Source organism: Lissotriton helveticus, chromosome 2_1, assembly GCF_964261635.1.
Source record: "Lissotriton helveticus chromosome 2_1, aLisHel1.1, whole genome shotgun sequence".
Taxonomy (NCBI): Eukaryota; Metazoa; Chordata; class Amphibia; order Caudata; family Salamandridae; genus Lissotriton; species Lissotriton helveticus.
Window position 1 is genome coordinate 438,617,049 of NC_136059.1, and position 18,638 is coordinate 438,635,686.

Genomic DNA, 18,638 nt, shown 5'->3' on the forward strand with positions numbered 1-18,638 from the left:
AATCTTCCCGACGGCCCCCAGCGCCTAGAGACCCTTACGGGTGATTGTGCGCTTTACAAATGTGGATTATTATTATTATTATACTGTACTGGAGGGGTTAATGTCTGTCCCACTGCTTCCCCCATATACTGCCATGCCTCCCGTGATTCAAATTGAAGGGAGGCTCTCCTCGCCCCACGCACTGCCCGCCCCCTCACAGGCTCTGAAATCCTCTCACAAACCGGGTCAGAGGCGGAGCGCTTTGCACTCGCTCTCCGCCCCCCCTCTTACCGGCCGCCTTCACTGCAGCTGGTGCTGCAGAGCCGAGGCCCTGCCTCATAAGAGCCCCGCCTGCCTGCCCAACAGACGCGCCTGGTAAAGCGCCTCTCGCTTCGCTGAGGAGCCCAGCGGGCTCCGCAAACACCGCCTGAGCTCCCCCCACCCCAACCGCTACTCGCGCTGCAACCGAGGGAGCCAACTGCGCCTCCCTCGTAAAACCACAAGCCGCGCCAGACACCGCCGGATCTAACCCCGCCCCAACCGCCACTCGCGCTTGCACAGGAGGGGCCGGTTTCCTCACACGGGACCGGCCCCTCTCGCTTACCTGGCCGGAGCGTCTCTTCTTTGGAGAGGAGCACGCCATTACCGCTGCGGAAACACCAGCGGAGGCCTGGCGCTGAGGGCGCGCTGGCCCCCCTCCCACCAGCAGATCCATCCGACCTGCCTCTGAAAGAAGCCTCATTGCTTCCAAAACTCTGTGATCTTCCATGACCGCTTAAGCTTACTAAAGGGAAAAAGTTAAACACCAAAAGTATGCTATCTAACAGCAATTCAAACACCACACACAAAAAACGCTAACTGTCCTCCTAGCCACCAGGTCACGAAACCTAAAATGGTGGCTAGGAGGAGGGGACATCAGGGTTTATAATTGGGCTGGTAAAAACCTACTAGACCAGCCCAATTCTAGAAGGTTCTACCTAATGCTTAACCCCTCGCAGCCCTCCCAAAATGCCCGGAAGAAGGAGGAGACCTCCCTTCGGTCAGCTCCCTCCCCCAAGCCCCCCTTCCCGCGATTCTGTTCGGGTTTCGGAGTTCTGTCGTACGGGGTCACGGAGGCTCCCCTAAAAAAAAGATGCCGCCTAAAGTGCAGGTTCAGTTGAAGGCTACTACCCGCAGCAACAAATCGAAGGCTGTTGGTGGTGCAGGCTCTGCGAGCAGGGAACAAACCCAAGGTGAGCAAGATTTAGCCTGTGCCAGAGCTAATGGCGACAGCATTGATACTAATGGCGCTGGTGACACGGGGAGAGTGAGTGAACAAACTAGAGGTCAGGCTATAACCTCAGGGAAACTGCAGCAAGGGGCTCTTACTCTACCTGCGTTATTCAAGAAACAAATGCAAAAGTCAGTTAAACCAAGAAATAACGCCGACACTGCCACACTAGCAAACAGTGGTATTATGGGAAATGGAGTCTCCAAAGATTTACATCAAACTTCGAATTCCGATATTTTGATTCAAGATTCTAGTGCACCAGCGCTACTGGGGGCACAGGGGTATCAGCACTATCAACAACGTCGGGTATCCAAGAAGCCACGGAGAACTTTTTTTCTTTATCTGATCCCTCTTCGGACGAGAGCACTAACATTAGTAAACATTGGGCGAATTATAACAAAGGAAGTAGCTCTATTGAGGGAGAGGATGAGGGGTTGAGGCCAAGCTTGATCTCATTGAACATGACGGTGTCTACTGTTAAAAAACGAAGAAAGAGGGGATCACAACGCAATACCCCTAAGGGCCCTGAACCGAGTTCAGAACTACATGGATCAGCCATCCACAATCTATCAGATAGTGCTTGCTCAAATGTAACCAGATCCGAACTTAAAGAGAGCGAGGGTGCTCCCTCAAATGATACAGAGGTTACCCTTATAACTATCTATAACACCATGATGAGCCATCGGGCCGAAAGCAAAGCTGAGAATCAGCGGACTCAGACGACATGCTCTAAAGTGAAAAATGCGGTGCAACGCGCTATTAAACTTTGTATGGACACAGCTGATAAAGTCACAGAAACCGAGGCAAGGATTACTGCGTTGAAGGAAGAGGCTATGTCACAAAAGCTTGAACTAAAGCCCATAAGGACGACATCACCTACAAGCGGTCAGGCTTAGAGAATCAAGCGCGTAGAAACAATCTACGTTTTGTTTTCTTGGGATACCCGAGAAAAAAGAAGGGTCCGATGTAGGAAAGTTTATTATTGAATTACTGGCTGAAGCATTTCCTGATTTAAAGTCTTGGGACTGGTCCAAAGAAATATTGAGAGCACATCGATTCCCGTTTTCTGTGCGGAAACCTCGTCAGGGTGAGGAAGAATATCCAAGAGCAATATTGGTATGCTTCAACAATTTTTTAGCTCAAGAGGAAATCTACTCGCTAGCAAGACCCGATAAAAAAGCAGTGGCTAAAAACTGTGCTTTCTTCGTAAGACCAGATTTCTGTCAGGCCACAGTCTCCCAGCGCTGGCACCTACGACAGCTCATTCCAGAGTTTAAAAAAAAAGGTGCTTCCGTTTTCTTGCAGAACCCAACAAAACTTAAAATTGTAATAAAAGGACAGAACAACTTTTTCCTCTCCGAAATTAAAGCCAAGGAGTACCTAGAGTTGCTATGAGCTATGATTTATAGAGGATGAGGAGGTTTAAGGGATCTAAAGGATCTTGGCTCACGAACTCTTAACTGTCGGATAGTTGAACAATGGCAGAGCTGACAATGTTTTGATATTTTATTGCTTTTTCCCTAGGTAATACGGCTTTTTCTTTCGAGATCCGGGAGGCGGGGGGACACGGCACACCATACTGTACAGGAAGTGGTAGTTCCTGAGCCTCAGATGTTGGGGAGGGGGGAGAGGGGAGAGGGGAGAGTGGAGGGGTGGTGGGAAGGGACGGTGGTGGGGTTGTAAGGCAGTGGCAGTTGTTACAGTCTATACAGAAAGTCAGTTTAACTTATGATGTTTTGTTTTGCTTGGATTTAGCCAGTGAAGGAGTAGTCTGGTTCTGGTCTAGCTTTGTCTTCATTTTCTGCTGCAATGGATAAAAATATCAAATTATGTTCATTGAATGTTAATGGACTGAATGACTCAAAAAAATAGGGATCTTACGTAGATTAAATCAGCTTTTACGGGTCGACATTCTTTGTTTACAAGAGACCCATATCTCTTGGGAAAAACAAAATCTTTTAAAAAGCTTGGGCATCGAACTTCTAGTGTGTTCAAAGCAAACCGGGGTAAAAAGAGGAATCGCCATATTCATGAGACCTGGTGTTGGAAAATGTGTCAAAACGCTTGCAGATAAATGGGGGAGATGGGGATTAGCTAAAATAATTGTTGCGGGTAACAAGTTGACAATATGCTGTTTGTATGGCCCAAATTTGGATGACAATGAGATGTTTAACTCAGTTAATTTAGAATTGGCTGCCTGGTCTCAACCCATTATTCTTTGTGGAGATCTGAATATACATATTGATGCTGATTATGATATTCGGGCTATAAGGAGCTACAAAGGCCGCAAGATTAAGACTTATAGAGCATTGAGAGAATTAGCATTATGGAACGGGCTGTTCGATGTATGGAACAAAGTACATTATACCGACCCTGGTTATACTTTTTTTTCTGTTCCACATCGAAAGTTCGTTCGATTAGATTATTTTTTTATGTCTTCCCTTCTTTTGCAGAATGTTAAGGTTGAAGTTCTACCACAATTGGTTTCTGACCATAATCCCAACATATCGGAAGTATCACTCACCCTCTCATAGTTTAAACATAAATACCCAATGGACATTCCAAAGGGATTTACTGTTGGATGAACATTATTTGTTACATATGACTAAAATTATCCAAGATTTTTTCACACGCAATAATGGCACATCTTCTATTCCAATTGTATGGGATACTTTAAAAGCAGTTATAAGAGGAGAAACAATTAGTTATTCTAATTGTCAAAGGAGAAAAATACAAGAAGAGTTTAAGAAAAAACTTGACAGTGTGAGGAACGCAGAGTCGGAACTTATGACTAGTATTAAAAATGGACATGGCTTTGAGGAAGCCCAACGTTCGCTAACCATCGAACGGGCCACCTCATAATCTTATCTAGCCGACCAGGTCGCCATTAAATATAAGTTGCATAAGGCAGAATGCTACGAGTTAAATGAACAAACAGGTAAAATTCTGGCACAAAGGCTAAGGCAAAAATCTGTTCTGAATGATATATCTAAAGTTGTTGATTTAGAAGGTGTAATTCAAGAATCCAATGCTGGGATACTTAAGGCATTCAGTAGTTTTTATGAATTATTATATAATAAGCCAGATAATGAGAATAATGAGAATAATTCGAATAGTGCAGCTAGCGATCAAATAGAGTATCTGGGAAATGTTGAGAGCACCTTGATTTCTGAAGCAGATAATGCAATGTTTGCCGCCCCTATAACATGGAAAGAGATCGAGGCAGCAATTCTAAGTTTAGCCCCAGGCAAAGCGATGGGGCCCGATAAAATTCCTTTAGAGTTTTATCGAGCTTTCCGTAATATACTTAAACCTGAGCTGCTCAAGACCTTCCAATATGCATTCCAAGGATATGCGCCAACCTCCTGGTCTTTGGCTACTATAGTAGTCTTTAAAAAAAGGAAAAAATAGTACAGAATTGGGTTCCTACAGGCCAATTTCTCCTATAACATCTGACAGCAAGATATACTCGAAAATATTAGCCAATAGACTAAATGATGTAATGCCGAATTTGGTCTCAAAGATTCAACACAGGAACACAAAGGGACACAACAGACCACATAAGAAGAATCATCACTTTGCTAGACTGGGCGCAGGCCACCGGATCCCCGGTCGGCGTTGTCCTGTTGGACGCCAAAAAGGCCTTTGACAGGGTCGACTGGGGGTTCCTTTGGTCTGTGCTGAGGTGGAAGGGATTCTCTAATGTGTTTATTCAAGCTCTCCAGGCATTATATACCAATCCTCAGGCTGTAATTAGGATAGGCACAAATATTTCAGATCCGTTACCAATCACAAGGAGGACAAGGCAAGGCTGTCCTTGTTCCCCCTTGTTGTTTGCGCTGTATACAGAACCTTATTTAAATAGATTGATAAATAAAAATGGAATCCCTCCGGTCATATTGAATCAAGTTGAATATAAAGTCTTCGCATAGGCGGATGATGTTGCGATTGTCACCTCCAACGCTGAGTTGGCTATACCTAAAATTATTGAACGAGCCCAGGAGTTCGGTGAACATTCTGGCTATAAACTAAATATTTCAAAAACTCAATTTATTCACTCAGCGGAAGGAAGACCGGGAGGGGTAGCATTTACACCCACAGCCTCATATTTAGGCGTTACAATCTCAGCTAAAGTGGAGGATATCGTAGGACTTAATTCAGATCCCCTCTTAATTTCGGTAAACAGGACCCTAGAGCAACTCAATAATCTACATCTATCTTTATATGGTCGTACTAATGTCATCAAGATGCTGATATTTCCCAAATGTCTTTATTTATTCCGTACTATACCGTTACTGTTCCCATCTATTTTTTTTTAACAAGCTGGACAGAATTATCTCAAGATTTCTATGAGGGTACCGTAGAGCTAGAAGGTCGCTTAAGTGGTGTACTTTGCCAAGAATGAAAGGTGGATGGGGTGTTCCGAATGTTCGATTATATTATTGGGCAGTCTCACTAACTCTAATGGGCATTCTACTTTTTTCAAATATTAATTTGGAAGAAGCATGTATGCCTACAATTTATTAGATGATACTTGGTACAGAAGCTAGACAACATTTTTTCAGATTGATTGAACCAAGTTATCATAAAAAAATCAAATTTAAAGTTTTAAGCTCGGCGTTACAAATTTGGAAACAATTCAAAAAAAGATTTAGTTGTTGCATAAATCTGAATTACTATACACCTTTCTTAAAGAATCTCTTCCTCCCTGAAATATTTAGAGATTCTGTCATGCAGAGATGGAAGGATTCCAAAATATGCTCTTTTGGAGATTTATACCAGGATGAACAATTTGTATCATATTCTTACTTACAGAATAAAATACAATCTGACAAGAGGAGATGTTTTTTAAGTATCTGCAGATTCAGAGTTTTCTTGAGACAAGAACCCTTTTAAATACTTCTGTCATGAGCAGAATAGACATTCTAGAAAGCTGTAGGAAAAAAATAGAATTGGTGTGATATACTAACTGATGCAAAACAGAATGCAAGACAACCTAGACGTGTATAATGAGAGATGGCAAAGGAATCTCTGTATAGAAAAGGTTGATATTTCTAGGTCTTTAGAATTGGCAAGCAAGGTTATACTCAACGGGCCATTTAAAAGTCAGCATTTTATGGCCATTTTTGATTTATATTATACACCATCCAAACTGATGAAATGGAAGGCCAAGGAAGGCACTCACTGCAGCCGTTGCCAACATCTGGCACATTCACATGTTCTTTTGCTGTCCCAAATTAACACAATTTATTATAGACGTACAGGGCTTTCTGAACAGCTTTCTTGATTCACCATGTATACTATCTCCGGAACTAGTTATATTAGGAATTCAAACCGAACAAACTGGTTTTAAAACTATTGAAGAAGAAGGTTTCCTCTTTTTAGCAATGTCCGTATTTAGATACTGTATAACTTCACGCTGGCTAGATTCTGATCCCCCGGTTTTTCATTTTTGGCAATCTAAAATCTTAAGTATTTATCAACTCGAAAATGCGATGTATAAACTCAAGGGCCGGAAGAAAAAAATATTTGGTCAAAAATTATGGTCACCAATTAGTAATTGGATCTAATACGAAAGTTGTGTATTTGTTTAAATTCTTTTCGTCTCAACTCGATAATATAAATTTTTCTCTGTATGTACCTTTTATGTATGTATCATCTGTTCTTTTCTTAGGTTATGGTTTGTACATCCTTATGCACATATTTTTTTTTATGTCAAGCAACTTTACACTGCCAATAAAAATCAATAAAAATGTAATAATAAAAAAAAAGGATGGCACAGACCAGACCTATCCTGTATTGAGGGTATCACTGATCTCTATCTCATACAAAAAAATCCTAATTTAGGGGCTTATTAGCAAGAACCTCGTTAAAATTATCGCCGTTTTAGCGGCAGGAAACTGCCGCTAAAACGGCGATAATGGTCTTGCTAATATGCATTATAGAATTCCAATAGAAGCCCAGGTTAGATGTGCAGGACCTCTAACCTGCGCTTCTATTGGAATTCTATAACGCATATTAGCAAGATCATTATCGCCGTTTTAGTGTCAGGAAACTGCAATCATTTTAACAAGGTTCTTGCTAATATGCCCCTAAGTTCTTTAACTCCTACACTCCTGCACATCCCACATCTGTGACAAAATTGTGCTCCGCAGCATAGTTCTCTGACAATAAACCCAGGAATCTTTAAGAATCTAGACTTATGGATAAATGTGGTAAGTTACTTTCTCAGATCCAGCAATAAATGGACATATAATGAAAACAGATGCCCACCAAAGATGTTAAACTTCCACAAGCAGATTTAATAAAGAAGTGATTGGGTAAAGAAAATGCCACTATCAAACATATGAAATTTCAGAACAAGTCACTTCTCCAACATTGAATATTTTACATATTCACAAGCTTTAATGATTGAATCATTCCACATCGTCAGGCAGGGTAATCACTGTACAATTCTTGTGTAGTTTCCACTTTCCAGTAGGAACTGCGTGTTAGTTGGGCAACATAAATGTTGGGTTGGTGCCATACTGATTCGAGGCACCCCTTCAGGATATATTGTCCTGTAGGCCAGCTATCTCACAGTGAAACCATACGTACCTCTAAGCCTAGATAGGTAACAAATGGTTTTGGCAACCACAGATCATGATAACTCTAACTCCCCCAGGTATCATGATTGCAGATCTAGAACCCTTTCGATCAGTCATTTGCTCTCTCAAAAAGAATACACAGATGGGCATATTCAATATTTATTGAACCATCGTGATTCTTGCATAGAATATATGTGCTGCGATGATCAATAGACAGAAGAAGATAAAAGTAATTAGTAGTTTAAGGACAGTGAACAAAATAAATAGTTCCATCATCTTGCTAAAACAATGTATACATGCAAGCATATGAAACTATATATATTTAAAGCATACTCCTACCATGCGTTCCCTAACCTAGGTGTCTGGGGGTGTGTATGTGTGTGTGTCCGTGTGTGTGTGTATGCATGTTTGAACCCTGTACAAGGTATTATGATAGTGTTCTTACAAATTGGAATTTCTAAGCAAAGGTGGTTTCATGGAAATTAATCCTGCACTTTCACACACTCAAATGTATGTCAAATCATTGTGTGAAAGAGCAGGCCACTTAAGAAAATGTGTGCTGTTAAAATGACAGCGTTTCTCCCCAGGCCTAACCGAACCATATGACACCCACTCCTCGAACATTCCTAAATTCCTAGACCTCAGTCCAGGGCAGCACTCTCCCCAGAAACTCCGCGTGGCAGCGCCGCTACCAGAGTCCGCCGTCATTTTCCAGGGTTCGCGCCGGCAGCCCCAGCTCACTGGCACCCGGTATAGTCCTTGAGTGCTCACGTGATCACCAAGCACTCTGACTTACTGGTTTCACCGTATTACTGTCTTGGGATATTGTGTGTTGTTTTATTAATTTCCCTAAGCCTTGCGGTGTGCTTTTGTTCTGCCTTGTTTTTCATTTCTTTTAGCCTTCAGTGCTACCGTTTTTCCCGCTGCTGCTGGCCCGCGGCCCCTTCCACTGGCTCAGCACCCGCTCCCGCCCCCACCTCCAGTACCGCACCCCTACCCTACTAAGGGGACATGCGCAGCTGGTGCGCCAAAGGTGCGCCTAAGGCAAGCTTGTCTGCGCCCGTCCGCGTTCCGAACGCGAACAGTGCCAGGAACGCTGGTTTTCCTAGGCCCCACCACTACGACTCCTCCAAACTCCACACACTCAATCCCAGAAGACACACCAAGATTCGCACTGAACACCACCCACGGACAGTTCTTGTGCAGATCCTGACATAGATCTTTCACCATTGACACAAGGCCCGTCTGATACAGGCACCGGCGAACCCCTGACATGCATCCTTCTCAACGTGTGCTCCCTGCACGGACACGCCGTAGAGATCTGAGACCTGATCGACATCCTCTAGCCCGATGTCACCTTCTTCATGGAAACCTGGACCAACACCACCTCCGGCCCAACATCGCCACTGCCATTCCCGACGGCTACAAGATCCAGAGAAAGGACTGCCCCCACCACCCAGGAGGAGGACTCGCCATCGCACAAAAGACCCCCCTCCGACTCTGCACCTCCACATGTGACTCCCATTCCAACACAGAACACGTCCACTTCCAGATCCAGACCAACCCCAGGATGACGCTATGCGGCACTCTCATCTGCAGACCGCCGGGACCTCACACCCAGTCCGCAACTACCATCGCCGAGCTTGAGCACCCTATGCCATCACCTCCATGGACTACATTCTACTGGAAGACCTCAATTTCCACCTCGACAACTTCAATGACCCCGACTCTGCTGCTCTCCTCGACAACCTCAGACTGAAGCAGCTGGTCAACATGCCCACTCACAGAGCTTGACACACCCTCGGCCCCATCTTCGCAGGAGCGACACACATCCACTTCAGCCTCACCAACCAGCCCCACTGGACGGATCACCACTGTGTCCACTTCACCTTCAACACCACCACTGGACCCAAGCCAGCCCCACTACCACCACGTAGGAACTGGAGTAAGGTCACAGAGGAACACCTCAATTGCACCCTCCTCCAAGACCCCTCTCGTGCCATGACTGACACCAACTCTGCCGCCAGAGATTTACACCGCTGGATCTCCCACTGCGCCAACAAGCTCGCACCCCTCCGCCTGGTTCACCACAGAACTTCAAGAAGCCAGGCGCTCCTGCAGATGCCTAGAGAAAGTCTGTTGAAACCAGAAAACCACGAAAACTCAGAACAACCACAGGAGCGCCCTGAAGGAACACCACAAGCGCATAAGAGACACCAAATGGACCTTCATAAGTGACAAAATCGAGACCAATGCGACCAACACCAAGGAATTGTTCAACATCATACAACAGTTCACCAAACCTCCCAGCGTAGCCACAGACATCACACCTTCCCAGGAACTTCACGACAAGCTCAGCCCCTACTTTCATCTAAAGATCAAGGCCCTCTATGACAACGTCAGTGAACAGACTACGGATGCCACCCCTCTCTCTGCCACAGCAGATAAGCCAACCGTCATGACCTGAGATCCCACCACCATCGAACACATGACCGCAACCATGAAGAAAACCAACTCAGGAGCCTGTACGGACCCCTGCCCACCTCACATATTCCACAAAGCCGCCGCCTCCATCGCACCCGAACTAGGACGGGCCATCAACGCCTCCTTTCAGATCTAGCATCTTTCCAGATGACTGGAAACGGGCTGAGGTTAAACCCCTCCTCAAGAAGCCGACAGCCGACCAAACGGACCTCAGAAACTACTGGCCCATCTCTCTCCTCCCTTTCGCGTCCAAAGTAACAGAGAGACTCCTAAACGCCCAGCTGACCGCCTTCATCGAAGAAAACTCCATCCTAGACGCCTCACAATCTGGATTCCGCAGCAAACACAGCACCGAGACAGCCCTCCTTGCCGCCACGGACGACATTGGCTGCCTACTCGACCAGGGACACACTGCGGCCCTCTTCCATCTTGACCTCTCTGCAGCCTTTGACACCGTCTCACATCACACACAGACTTCAAGACGCGGCATACAAGGTACCGACCTAAACTGGATCCAATCCTTCCTCTACGGCAGAACCCAGAGAATCAGACTTCTGCCCTTCCTCTCCGAACCCACCGACATCAATTGCGGAGTACCCCAAGGATCATCGCTCAGCCTGACGCTCTTCAACATATACATGGCCCCTCTCGCCGCTATCGTCAGACAGCATGGGCTCAGGAGAGTATACTACGCCGATGACACCCAGCTCATCCTCTCGCTCACAAAGAATCTCGAAGACACCAGACTCTGCTTTCACGATGGAAGAAAGGACGTCCTCCGCAAGACCTTCAAATGGATCCCCCCTGCCTGCAGAAGGACCATCAAACACATGCTCATAACCAGCAGAGTGGACTACGGCAATGCCCTATATGCCGGAATCAACAGAACTCTTCTACACAAACTCCAAACCGTCCAGAACACTGCAGCCAGACTCGTCTTTGGGACACCATGCCACGAGCACATGACCCAACACCTACAAGACACTCACTGGCTCCCCATTGAAAAGAGGGTCACCTTCAAAGTCCTCATCTACACCTACAAATCTATCAACAATATCAAACCCAAGTGCCTCAACAAGAGTGTCTCCTTCCATGTACCCAAGAGGAACCTCTGTTCCGCCGACCTCACCCTGGCAGAGGTCCCCCGCATCCACAGAAACAGAGCAGGAGGGAGAGCTTTCTCCTACATCACACCCAAGACCTGGAACAAGCTCCCTGTGAATATCAGACGCTCCCTGACCCTGCACACTTTTCAGGAAGGACCTCAAGACCTGGCTTTTCAACTGACCTGTAGCTAACCCCTCCCCCCCAGTGCCTTGAGACCCACGCTGGTGATTAGCGAGCTTTATAAACCCTCTGATTGATTGAAGTTAAGTAACCAGCTATCTAATATCAAGAAAGCTATGTCAATTATTGCTGCAGCACATGCATATGAAATACATTTCAAAATCTATCTAAAAATCAATATAAAGAGATCTAATGGGGCGTGGCTAGCGCTCGGCGATGGCGGCCACAGACTAGAGAGGCTCCCGAGCGGTGATGGCTTCCCGCAATCATCCGGAACACTAATCCGATAATCGAGAGTGACAGAAGGGGTGGAATGGACCCGGAGTCCCGGCAGCATTCAGCGCTGCAATTTTGAAACGAATCCGGCGAGACGGCAAGCTCGGAGAACAGACACGGCCTGAAGGGAGGTGGGGCCTGACAACAGCCGGGAAGCAGCGGAGCTGTGGTAACCCTGTAGCCCGACCGGAAATTGACCCTCCCCGGCCGCACCTAGCCGGAAGTGCAGGCTCATCGGGAAAGTTGCCGAGTCACACACTACATTCACCCAGGGAATCCAGTGACACGAGCGGAGCCCTGCGACCCTCGGCACCGACCGAGGGGGCAACAATAACGGACCCAAGGCATCCGCCTACGCCGCCGGCCAGAAAAAATAACGCCGCCATTTCTCAATGCCAAACGTGCGTCACGGCCCAGCGGCAGCGGCCCCAGCCTAGCGGTGGCCGGGCCAGGATCGCGGGTGCTCACAAAAGGCACAGCTGCATCAAATATCACACCCTTGACGGTGGACGACCGGCAGAGGCCACGAACGGCGGGGGATGAACACTCTCCCCCACCCCCCCATTCCCTCCCTACTAAGACTCTATCCAGGGCACTGAAACCGTTGGAGGTACGGAGGCTAGGGGGTACGCCGCATATACACGGCGATTGGGATCACACACCAGAACCTGAACGGATCCACTACGTACCGCTACCCGGAGGAGCGTGAACAACGGGCCTTGCTCAGTGGTGAGGTGAGAAGTTGCGCCAATTGCGGCTGTGGACATAGCGCCCTGCATTACCCGGGTTGGAGGCGGTGGCCGGGGCTAGCAATCACGGACACGAAAAGACTTGCCATATACCCACAGAAAAGGCCGTACTATTTGAGGCGTACTCGGGCGGCCCTGCCCAGGACACGCTCCAAATAATGTCGCACAGAGGCCCCCGACAAAATGCCACCCAGGCCAAGCTTGACAAATTCGCGTACGAAAGGCACTCTCCGCCCCAGGACCAACGCAAGACGGCCGGGAAAATGACGGAGACAGAGGGGGCCAAGAAGGCCACTATTGAAGACGTCTTAGCGGCACTGGCACAGGTACAAGCAACAGTGGGGGCTACAGCTACCGAGGTCACCCTGATCCGGGCGGACCTCCACAAAATATCCGAAAGGGTCAAACAAGTGGAAGTTGTTACTAAATCCTTGGTTGAGGATGTATCAGAACTGCAGACGGCAATGGAGCGTCTGCAGACGGACAATAAAATGCTTCGTGACAAGTTGGATGACCAGGAAGGGCGCTCTCGGTGCAACAATGTCCGGAATCGGAAGATACTGGGGCGATGGACCTCTACGTGGAGGAACTAATTAAAAGCAGGCTCCAACCTAAGGGGCTTTCACATTTCTTCTCGGTGGAACGGGCCCACAGGGTGCCAGGGGGGAAACCTAAGACTGGAGGGCCACCTTGGCCGATACTGGCAAGGCTATTCAATTTCAGAGACCGCGACGCCATTCTTCAGGCCGCAAGAGTGGCACCGACCATCCAGGTCCAAAACTCAAAGATAGCGTTCTTCCCCGACTATACAGCGGAGGTCGCTAGGAGGAGGAAGACGTTTTTGGAGGTAAAAAAAACATTGCGAGACAAGGACTTACAATACTCGATGCAATTTCCAGCCCGATTGCGTGTGGTAGCAGACAAAAAAGTGTGGTTCTTCGACACCCCCGATGCTGCACGGGACTGGTTGGAGGTATGGCATACTGTGGAACGACAGCGGAAACCACCCAGACAACATCACGAACGCGGAGGGAACAACGGGACGGGCTCACAGTCTTCCAATCGAGGTGGAGCAGAGGGATCGCCCTCACATGGATTTGCAGGATCTGGCGGTGAGGAATGACCCCCACGTGGAAAAGGGCCTTGGTGAAAATCGCTGATCGTCGACGCATCACTCTACGGCTGCAATTGGACTCTGGCGACACTATCCCGGAAGCACGCAGGGATGCCGCCTGCTCGGGGAGACACTCTCCCCCTTACACGCAAGTACTCTGGTTGCGGGATGGGTAAAGCGCTCTGCTCAGTTGGGGAGGCGGGCAGTTGAAAGTCCGTTAGGCAGGGATGCAGGGAGGGGGAGTTGGGGGGGGAGGGTTTTGTTACAGTTGGGAACACACTTTCACGGTCAGGGAAGGTACCTAGACTTCCGTATGAATCTGGACTAGGCAGGAGCAACGAGCAGGAGGGTACGACTCCCAGCAGGACATTGATCAATGGATCAACCCGAGGTGGGAAGAGAGGACGGGTAGATAGCTCTCTCATTTGGCCTTCTGCATCACGCGTGGGCACTCCTACACCCGGCACCCGATCCACAAATCCCCATCACTACATTATTAGCCCCAGAATATCCAATGGCGAGTGGTTCAAGTCCGGGGAGGGATGAGGTAGCTGTGGAGACACACTGCCCTGCATTGCATATTATGTCCTGGAACGTGAGAGGGCTGGGGGACAAGGTTAAACGGGGGCTGGTCCTTACAGCGCTTAGGAGACGGAAACCCACAATAGCGTTGCTACAAGAAACGCATTTAACAGGGGGTACGGTTAAAGCCTTAGATAGACGTGGATACAAGATGATAGTCCATTCAGACTTCACGTCGGGATCCAGGGGGACCGGTATCCTGATGCAGAAAAACACGAGCTTTATCCCCCTCCTTACGAAAACTGATGACCAAGGCTGTTTTGCAGCCCTCCAGGGACAATGGGAGGGGAAACTACTTAACCTGGTTTCAGTGTACATCCCACCAGCACTGCACTCAGTACAACTCCCTAAATTAGGCGATTTTATTCTGACTCTCCCTGAAGGGGAAATTATCCTGGGAGGGGATTTCAACGCGATTCTAGACACCCAACTCGATAGGTTACCCATACCGGCCCCCACGGGATCCCCTACTTCCAACGATTCTTAACAGCCATGGGCCTGACAGATATTTGGAGGCACCTAAACCCCAGCGCCAAACAATACACCTTTCACTCCACAGTACATGGGAGTTTGTCGATAATTGACCACTTTTTGACTCTGGGAGACGGTCTCCAACAGGTAGATACAATGATAATTCACCCGAGAGGGATCTCAGATCACTCCCCGCTCACACTTACACTCTCCTCACGTGCAGGCGCATGTACCCCATACAGGCTACTTATCTCAAGATTCCCAAGTCCGTAAAGCCCTCAAAAAGGCAACGACACAGTACTTCGCTGAAAATGTAAACTCAGTGAGCTCCTCCGAGGTACTGTGGGAGGCGTACAAGGCGGTCCTGCGGGGAGAAGCCATACACACGATCACAGGTTACCGGCGCGAACGTTCTCAGGAACTAGATAGTATAGACTTGACTTTGCAGAACTTAACAAAGGTACACGAACAGGGCCCCACTCCTTCCACTCTACACGCACTGACTCTGCAACAACAGCTTTACAACGACCACCTACGTATGCATGTAAAGGGACATCTGACTGACACCCAGAACAGGATCTATGAGGTGGGGGACAAGGCCGGGAAACTACTGGCGTGGCTCGACAAACGGGAGGAGAACTCCAGGGGAATCCCACATCTAAGGCACGAATACGGAACACTGCACACTAACCCAGACCAAATTGTAGATCTGCTAGCGGACCACTTTGAACAGGTATATACCCCTGACCATGTGATCACCCCAGATATGGCTAGAGAGGTGCTGGCGCCGATCGGGGTCCAAACACTGTCCTCGGAGGTGTCCGATGAACTAGAGGCCGAGATCACCGCGGAAGAAATACAGTTGGCTATTCGTGCCTTGAACCCGGGTAAGGCTATGGGGCCTAACGGGATACCAGTAGAATGGTACCAAGCGATACCCGAGACTCTCAGTCCATATCTGCTGGGAATGTTTAAGGAATGTCAGAGAAATGGCACGCTCCCCCCAGACCAGAGAGTAGCGACTATAGTGACTATCCCCAAACCGGACAAACCGCCGGAAGACTGTTCATCGTACCGCCCCATCTCTTTGCTCAATGCAGAAGCAAAAATACTCGCTAAACTCCTGGCGATGAGACTCTTGCCCCATTTGTCCTCCCTGATACACCCGGACCAGTCAGGGTTTATGCCACACAGAAACACTGCGATGAACTTGCGACGCTTGCACGGGGTACTAGCCAAAGCTGACTCAATTCCGTCGCAGGCAGTGATTTTGGCCCTCGATGCCAAAATGGCGTTTGACCTGGTGGAATGGCCGTACTTGTTTGAAGCGCTGTCCCGCCTGGGATTTGGACCCCGATTTATTGCATGGGTCAGGCTGTTATATACGGACCCGGTGGCAAGAGTGGTAGCCAATGGCCATACTTCGCGGATGTTCCCGCTGGGAAGAGGCACGAGACAGGGATGTCCCCTCTCCCCCTTGCTATTTGCGATTTCGCTGGAACCACTCGCTACGCTCATTAGGACCTCGCCTCTGCTTAAGGGCATCTGCTGGAGGGAGGGCTGGGAGGATCGGCTGTCGCTGTACGCAGACGACATGCTGATATATCTAACTAACCCTGACGATGGAGTGCCAGCCCTATTACGGCTCTGAGACGCTCATGGCAAGATCTCTGGATACACCCTGAATTGGAATAAATCGGAACTTTATGTTCTGAGGGGGCAGTCACCGGCCCTCGACCTGAATTGTCCTCTGCGAAGGGCAGGCTCATCGTTCAAATACTTAGGCATTCACGTCACTAGAGACCCCGCAGAATTCGTTGATAAAAATCTGAAGCCCCCCTTAGATAGGCTCAGGTGTGATGTCAAGTTCTGGTCGGATCTTCCACTAACGCTCCTGGGACGAGCTGCACTTTACAAGATGATGGCTCTGCCCAGATTTTTATATGTCCTTGAGAACACGCCTTACCCGGTAGCCCCTAAATTCTTCCAGACCGTCGCAGCGTTGGTCTCCAACCTTCTATGGGGAACCCACCCGGCTCGCATCTCTCAATCAAAACTACATAGAGGTTGGTTTGATGGCGGCATTGCTCTACCCAGTTTAAAACTTTACTACTGGGCAGCGCACCTTAAGCCCATCAACCGCTGGATTCACGCTTCACACGTTGAGCCAGCCTTTCAGGCTGACAGGGGGCAGCTGGGCACGGCCAGCATGCTGACTCCGCTATATGACTGCCGTAAAATCCACGCTTTAGTGGGGCCCACCAGGTTAACGGTCACAATCTGGCACACAGCGACAACTGCTCTGGGCTGGAAAGGGACAGTCACCAAGCTAACTCCACTGTGGGACTCTCGGGTCCTCGGACACCTACGAAACAGCAAAGGATTTTCCCACTGGGACACGATAGGGATCTCCACAGTGGGAGATCTGTGGGAAAAGGGCGGAGTAATACCTTTCAATCGACTGAAAGAACTGTATGATCTCAATGAGAAGGAATTGTATAGGTACGTTCAGGTCAGGCATGCACTGCTGGCGGTTTTGCCCGTAGACACTGACCTGCCTGAGGCGTCCCCACTAGAGGATCGCCTGCTTACAGAATTCATGGTTGAGCGCGCAACATCCCTCACATATCGCAAACTGATAAACAATTTCCCAGACCCTACATTGACCTTAAAGATAAAGTGGGAGGAAGACACTAGCGAGATGGATGAACACGAGTGGAACGAGGCACTGGCGTCGCCTAGGGAGGTAGGCATCTCTGCGAGACTACGACTGGTACAATTAAAAATATTACATAGGGTGTACTACACTAGAACTATGTTACACCGCATCCACAGGATAGAACACCCTTATTGCCTTCGCGGGTGTGGGGAAGAGGGTACATTCTTCCATACTATATGGGACTGCCCCCGAATCCAAGAATACTGGAAACAGATACTCTGCACAATCTCACAGACACTGGAAACTACACTGTTGCCTGACCCGAAGAGGTGCCTTATTAATGTATGGGAACCTACGGATCTCTCCAGATTCGAACGGATCTGGGTAACGGTGGGGTTGATGGTGGCGAAGAGAGATATTGCACAACGCTGGGGAGTGCCGGAAACACCGACCAAGTCGCACTGGTGTTCGAATATGGATAAGGTGATGGTGACAGAAAGGGCGGTATATTCCAACCGTGCCTGCCCGGGGAAGTGGAATAAGATCTGGTCTAAATGGAATATGTATAGAGGTGATATATGTGATCCCTTGCAGGAGACTGAACCGGACGACTCAGAGGATGAAGGGGAGGAGTGACGGGTTGCGATACGTTCTGAGAGAGCAAGAGAGATGGGATTAAGAAAAGAGAACCCTCCCTGAGTTGCCTTGCCAGATTTTAGGGCCAGAAACGCACAAGATGTCAAGTTCATGGCACGCATGACTAGTTATAGATTAGACCCTTACAGGGACTGAGGTGCTAACGCCAGGTTCTGGCATGGGAAACCTAGGGAAGTTACATACAGCAGTTCATTATTCGCATAGAAATGACCACACCTGTGTTCCGCACAGTTAACTTGTTTGTTTTCTTAGTTATGAAAATGGGAAATCAAAGAACGCTTATTACTGATGTACTGCGATAAATGCCACACACTGCCAGTGCGACACCTATACTGTAATCTGCACGGATAAATACTCCTTTGAAATCTATGTAATGCTATACTGAAAACTCAATTACACCTTAGCGGCCGGCCCATCGGGTTGTAGGCATTCCGCAGTGTATTGTACATGATGCAATAAAAGTTTTTGCTTTCCAAAAAAAAAAAAAAATCAATAAAAATAAAATCAATATAAAAAAGGCAAT